This window comes from Vanellus vanellus (genome assembly GCF_965231255.1).
Source record: "Vanellus vanellus genome assembly, chromosome: 2".
Lineage (NCBI taxonomy): Eukaryota > Metazoa > Chordata > Aves > Charadriiformes > Charadriidae > Vanellus > Vanellus vanellus.
In genome coordinates this window covers 41,216,639-41,223,954 of record NC_138906.1, presented here as the reverse complement: position 1 = coordinate 41,223,954, position 7,316 = coordinate 41,216,639, and the positions used below count along the sequence as shown (strand labels likewise).

The window sequence follows — 7,316 nt, the reverse complement described above, 5'->3', positions numbered from 1 at the left end:
GTGTTCCAATGTAACAAGTCACTGCGGTTTGAGCTCAAGAGCGCGAGCGGCGAAGCTCTCGCTAATAATGCTTGAATAATCCTTCGGCAGTGCTAACCGCAAGGGTTCAGGCTGTTCTCTGCCATAACGCGCAGCTTTGCTTGGGCTGTGTGAAATTCATCCTCACCCAGAACTGTTGGATTAAACTTCCTCTGTTCCGAAAAGCATCCTTTTTTCTTTGACTGGGAGAGAAATGCAGTGGTTGGAAGGAGTCAAGAAAGGGAAGAGGAGCAGAATCGGTCAACAACACTGCAGAACATTTTGGAGATAACTTGGTGTTACTTTGATTTTAACAAGTAAAAGTAACTGGAGCTCTACTGATTTGTACGTCTGGGGGTCATGGGTTACATACTATCACATTAACAGAGCTTCTATTCAGACACATCCCTAAAATATCAGCTTATCAACCAACTCTTCTTTCAGGTAACCGTTATATGCCCGTCTCATGCCTAGGAGTTATCTAGTGCTGTGATGATTGGGGTTTTAACAGGAACCACTCTTTTTTTTTCACCTCCCCATGTCCCACATTTAACATCTTCACACAAGAGGCCTAAAAATTATACCTCTGGGGAGAAAACTGTGACTTGCTGAATTTACACTTATGACCTAGGTAACTCGGCTGATGCTAAGATGCCAGCTTTCCCCCTTTCTTCCAGCTACCTAATTGCATTAAATATTATTATATAAAGTTCTATTACATTTTTTTTGTTTGTTCTTTTTTGTGGAAGCAGTTGGCTGTAGCTGCCACATGGAAATTACGAGCATGACTCATCAAGGATCTAGTCTACTCTTACGGATAGAAGAGGATATGGTCCACAAAATGCTGCTTTTTTTTTTTTTTTTAAGCTTTTTATTTGAAGTAGTTCTGAAATTCATAGTCATAAAAATACTGGCTTATATTAAATAACACATAGATAGCGTTTGTGGAAGTTGCAATGCTGATACACTTAGGGAGTGAACTCAGCTTGTCCACATAACGGGCAGAGACTGTGCAACTACAGCGTAAGATTTATGTGATTAATCCATTAATATTCATTGCCGTGATCTTTTATGGGAAGTTGGACACCTGTCTATTACAATTGCAACCAGCTAGGGTTTCTTGTGGCAGCCAGAGGTGAAAGACTATTCTCATTAGCGGTCACGTTCAGCCTTCACTTCACATCATGACAAACAGTTTTGTTGGGTTTTACTCCGTAATTTTCTTCCAGCGTTTTGCCTCTCGGTTACTCATCTGTCACCGAGGGGCAAATTAAAATGACCGTCGGGGCCACACCAGTGAGTGTATGCGGGTACTTCAGCTGTACAAGCATCTTAGTCAAAATAGACGTACAGCTATGAAAGGCACTTAGGCAAAATGGTGCGGTGGTTTGACGAAAAGTAACTTGTTTTATCCAAGACCACCACATTTTGCATAGTCTCATTCAACTCTGTTTTTAAAAGAAGATTCCGTGAGTGAAATACGCTGCAGAAAATGTTTGCAGGAGTAAACGAGCCTCGTCACAGAGGCAATCAATAGGGAGATGTCTGTTTGTATATGATTTTACATATCTGGAAGCTAGCTGAGACATCCAACTACAAAATGCTGCACCATGGGACACTGCGTAGCTATCTGATACTTTCCAAGGGATTTGGGGTCCGTAAACTAATGAATGCGCTACATGTAGCCATATATGTAGGTTTTTCACCTCTGACGAATATGGTAAGGATAATTTACCGCACTTAATAAGCAATTAAGTGCAGTTCAATACAGCTGACTATTATAAGTTAAATATTCATTTTACGTAACTGTTTCAGGACATCGTGTGTGAGAGAACACAAACGAGCAGAAATTGCTCATGCAAAATGTGAGAGGGGACGACAGCTTGTGTGCGATGCCTTTCAGTGCTATGAATTTCATTTCATAGCACTTTTGCTTTTTGACAGGCATCCTATCCAGGCTGGGGCAGGTTGCAGTCAAAAAAAAAAAAAAATCTAGGTTGGTATGTAACTTTGGGAGTTCGGCGTGGGGGATGTCGCAGAACGCTGTGATTCACGTCGGCGCGCATCGGATTCTTGGGTCGTACGTAAACTGAGATTGCCCCAGTCAGGTCGGTTTGAGCGGTGTCAGGCAAGTGTTGTTGTTCAGGGCAAAACAGAGGGGAAGTCAGTCCCAGGAGGCTGAAAACCAACCTGGAACAGAGGTGCAAAAACTTGTAGGGCCGCAGGGACGGTTTCCACACCGCGGCGGTGGCTGTGCCCAGGCTTGCACGGATAGACGTGGGACGGGACAGTGGGGCGCATCCTTCCCCTTGACCCACGCTTCTGGCTAACCCACGCGGCCATTGGGCACAAGCCCACCAGGCAGCCATCCACCTTTTGGCCATAGGTGTTTACCTTCAGAAAGCCACGGATTGGTATTTTCATTGCCTTGCTGTCCAGCAGTTACTGTTAGCGTAGATGTGGGCGCATCACCCCTTGCAGGGGGGAAGAACACCTTCAAATCCCCACCGAAGTGAGATTCCCAGCGGTCCCGCTGCCGCTGCGCAGCTCGGCATCACCTGCAGCGCGGGCTGGTGCTTAGCCGTTACCCGAATGGCCGCGGAGTTGTCGGAATTACGTACATATAAAACCAAATCAGCCTCATCTCCCCAAAGAAATCTGATAAAAAGAGAATACACGGCCGGGCTGGTTTTGCTCGGCTGCCAGGTCATTTCTGTTTGCGTTGCACAAGAGCCAAGCCTCAAGATTTGGGCCCGTATTTCCTAATTTGTTTTGAACATGAAAAGATTGGAATAGAGACCTTAGGAGGCACCGAGGCAGCAATGCCACGCTGGAGAATTCGTTTTGTTTTGCAGCTCCTGGGGCTGCAGCTGGAGAGTTACTTCACCGTGGGGTTGACAAACCACAGCCCAACTTTTTAAGTATTTGTCTTATTTCAACACAACCTAGTGCAAACTGCACTTATATATCATAAACACAGAGCAATGACATTATTAAGGATTAATAAGCTTTATTAAGCATATATTTGTCTGCTGTATGTTGACTAGAAGCTATGAAAAATGTGATGTTACTATTGCCGCATGTTTAAATGATTGCCTGCATATGTATCCATGACAATATCTATTCATCTTCTGTTCTTTATATATGTTTTTATTATAAATATCTTTGTTCTAGTGGAACATTTTAATATCAAAGTTGACACAGTGAAGTGCAAATTTGAATAGGTCAAATGAAAATCAGATATCTGTATCTTGAATTTATTCCAAGTAGTTTGGTATTGATAAGAGAAATCTGATTGTTGTCTATATGTGTCAAGACGTAGCAGCCTTCCGTAATTCCTGCTTTCCAGCCAAGGCAGAGGCTTCCACGCTCAGCCTTCCAACTCCATAGTAAAGGCTTTACCAGGCATAAAGTGATGCACGGGAATTAAGATTAATCCACGTTGTAGGGAGTTTACGAGGTTTAGTACATATATGCAGTTTCAAGAAGAGTTGTTTTCCATAATCATTTATCTCAAGCATAGGAAGCATATGCACGATTATATAATTAACAGAATATTTGTTTGTCAGTGTTTGGTTAGTGTGCATAATAATATCATTATTAGGGCTTCTGTGCTCCTGTATTATCAGATTGTTATCTCCCTGCTCCTTTAATTCACTGTCTCTGCTTTTTAGATTAATCACTTTGTTTTAATCTGAACATTTTAAGGGTTGGGGTTTTTTTGACCATGAAGGGAATGGTTTGCGAACACCAAAGCAAAAGTTATTTTAAAACAGATTTTAATCTTTTTTTGTTGTTGTAATCATTTTTTAAGGTGGTGTTTTAGTCCCAAATCTTGTTCCAAATCGTATTTTTAAATATCTGCTCTATTCTAATCAGCTCTGCATCTCTCAAATTATCTTCACTGTCCTTTTCCTCCATCATACTGCAGGCAGCATAGCGCCAGCTGAAACTCTCTCATCTTTCACGATGTTCTCCTTTAGCGGTCAGTCTTGCTCACTGCTGAAGTTTACTCCATCAGGCTTTCCTGAAAAGGATGAAAAATGACACACCGATGAATTTTGAAAGTTTGAATTCAACTAGTTAACACCGTTTTTCCTCCAAGTATTCAAACATATTGGGAAACAGTAATTCTTTTTTTCTTGGTTTTTTTTTTTTTTTTTTTTTTTGAGGACTGAATAATCAACTATCTTGTTGGAAAAAAAATGGGTTCCAAATAAACAACCCACTAGTCAGTTATCCCTTGATCATAACTTATGGCAGATGTCATCTACTTTTTCCCTTGCTTTTCTTTGTGAAACATGCTTCTTGGGTTGGTTTTTTTTTTTTTTCCTTTTCAGCACCCTCTGTAACAATCTCAGTAACCTTTTTCAGGACGTGCAACATACGTACAACTTCTCATGTCTCCTATGCGTTCCACCTCCACTCGTGCCGCTTTGAATAATCGCGTTATGTAACAGCGCACTCATTTTTGCGTGTTGCGTTTCTTTGCTTCTGAGATTATAATCTATTTTGCGCATTGCTGAATACGACAAACGTTGCATGGATTTCACCCGATTACCATTTTCTTTTTCCTGCATGCCCTGTGTGCTGTTTGTGCTTATTTCAGTAAACATCCGCTTGTTTCTTTACCGGGTGCGGATGCATTCCCCTTGGGTTCTAGTAAGTAATATACGAGTAGTGATAATTCTGCTCTTTCTGGGTTTATTGATTTGCCTTTTCTTTGTTCATTTTGGGTATTCCAGAATTGGAATTGGCCTCCCCGCTTGCCTACCTTTGCTTCAAGTTTCTATGTGCAGTTTGGTATGGGTTGGTTTTGTTGTTTTGGGATTGGTTTTTGGTTGGTTTTTTTTTTTGAAGTCACTACCCTAAACATTTTGGCTGTGTATCCTCCTGCGCGATATTTCATGTTTGCTTTGGTCGATGATGCAACTTTCCTTTTAGACACAGTACATTCAAACACCATGCCGTTTTATCAATAAAGTTTATTTTTTCCCCCTTATCTCCCAGCTTGTACAAACTTGTTGCTTTCAAGTTTGTCGAGTTGGGTTACTTACCCCCCCTTCTCCCCCCCCCCCCCCAGTGCATTGTGGGAAAAGTTATGTCTGTCTCCCAGTTATTTATTTTATCAATACATTATCACCTTTTAGCCCCCCCCCACACACACACCTTTCCCGGCGGCTTTCCCTCCGGTTCCCCAGGGGACGATGCGGGGGAAGCGTTTTGTGCCGTCCCGCGTGGCGGTGATGACGGCGGGGGTGTGTGTGTGTTATGAGCAGGCAAGTGACGTAGCGCCCTTACCTGGGGTACGTCGCGGGCTCATTTTCCCACCGCCTCACCCCTTCTCGCGCGGATGCCGACCCCCCCCACCCCCCCCCCCGAAGAGGCACCGTCCCCTTCACCCAACCTTTCCCGCCTCTTTAAAAAAAAAAAAAAAAAAAAAAAAAAAAAAAAAGCGCCTGGTGCTTTTTTCTCACCGCTGCTGCTACCAACAGAAGAAAAAACTTCTCCCCCCCCTCCCCCCCCCCCCGGGGGCCTGATGGCTCCCCGGGGGCTGCTCCCACCTGCGGATGCGATGCGCAGCCCCCCCCCCCCCCCCGCGGCGGAAACCCCACCGTTGTGCACCTGCCCGGCCCGCGCAGCCTCCGCGCCGGCAGGATATTGTTCAGCCTTCACCCCCGCCCCTCCTCCTCCTCCTCCTCCTCCTCCTCCTCCCGCCGTGCCCCCCCACCCCCCCGCTCCCACCGGCTCGCCCCCTCCAGCCGCAGCTTCCCTCCACCCCGCTTCTACCCGCCCCGCCATTCATCTGCGCGCAAGGAGCGCGCCGGCTGCGCGGAGCTGCGCTGCGCGGCGGGGCATTGTGCGCGGCGCAGGCAGGGCCGCCTCACCCGCACCCAGCTGGCTGCAAATTCGTGCGCGCCCGGAAGCCGCACGCCCTCTTCCCCCCCCCCCCCCCAGCTCCGGGCTCCCCCCCTCTCTCCCCGCTCACCTACCGCCGGCGGCCGCCCCCCCACCCCCCGGCGCCCCCTCCTCACTACGGTCCCCCTCTGCCACCTCTCTTCTCCCGACACCACTACCACCCCCCACCCCCCCTTTCCCCCTGGCCTCCCCTCCCCCACGCCTCTCTCCTTCACCACCACCACCACCTCCTCCTCCTCCTCCTCCTCCTCCTCTGCCACTTTCTCTCTCTCTCTCTTTCTCTCTCTCTCTCCCTCCCAGGACGCGTCGGATGATCCGGGGCCGCCGGGGGAAGGGCTCCGGGGCAGCCCAGCAGGGAGGTTACGTCCTCCTGCCGTTTCGGGCTGTTTAAAAAAAAAAAAAAAAAAAAAAAAGCGGAAAAAAAAAAAAAAGCCGGTGGCCTCGGTGTTATTTTGTATTAAAATGAGGAGGAGGAAGAAGAAGCGGCGGCGGCGGCAGCAGCGGCAGCGAGCGGTAGCGGAGAGGAGGCTGTGAGCAGGGGACGGCGGCGGCAGCGGCGGGAGGAGGAGTAGTGATGAGTCAACTAATAATTTAATGGGGACAGAAACAGAGAGAGAGGGAGAGAGGAGGAGGAGGAGGAGGAGGAGGAGGAGGTTGGGGGGGGGGCGGGAGGGGGGGGAGAGAAGAGAGAGAGCAGAGCAAGGCAGCTCCGTCCGGGGACACACAGACATACACACACACACACACACACACACACATATATCCATGTAACATCCAGCAACAACCACCAAACCGGCCTAAATAACAACCATACTCGGCCAGCCAGGGGAAACGAGAATTAAAAAAAAAAAAGAAAAAAAAAAGCAAAAAGAGACAAAAAAAAAAAAAGCAAAGCCTACCATTATTATTCTTTTTCAATTATTATTTGGTTGTGGTTTTTTGTGGTTTTTTTTTTTTTTTTTTTGCTGGCTTGGTTTTTGTTGTTGGTGTTGGCTTTTTGCAACCTTCCTATTTTGTATTTTTTTACCTCTTCTTGCGAGTAACTCTTCTCGGAGTTCCCAGATTTTTTTTATTTTTTAATTTTTATCTTTGCAGAAGCAGAACCAGTTTTTTGTTGGCTTTTTTTCCTTTTTCTTAATAGAGGGGGCTAGTGTTTGTTGTTGTGTTTTGTTTTGGTTTTTTTTTTTTTTTTTCAATTATAATTTCTCCCGGTTTTGGACTCGGAGGGAGCGAAACCTCGTCACTTTTTGTAGTGGTGGTGGTGTGCCTTGTGTGTGTTTCCTTCCTCCTCTCTATTCTTTTTCCCTCTCCCCTCCTCTCGTTCCCTCTCTCCCCCCCTCACTCCCCCAACAGCCCCCGGTAAATGAGAGGAGACAGGT

General features: G+C 46.3%; 1 protein-coding gene across 1 annotated transcript in view; it reads left to right on the top strand.

Annotated features, from left to right (window-relative positions):
- Positions 1–6,247: 6,247 nt before the first annotated feature.
- The window catches only part of SATB1 (SATB homeobox 1), a 77,120-nt gene continuing 76,051 nt past the window's right edge, over positions 6,248–7,316 (top strand). The window contains exon 1 of the mRNA XM_082479269.1: positions 6,248–6,467. The gene's annotated coding sequence lies outside the window, so the exon portion shown is untranslated. The remainder of the gene's footprint in view (positions 6,468–7,316) is intronic.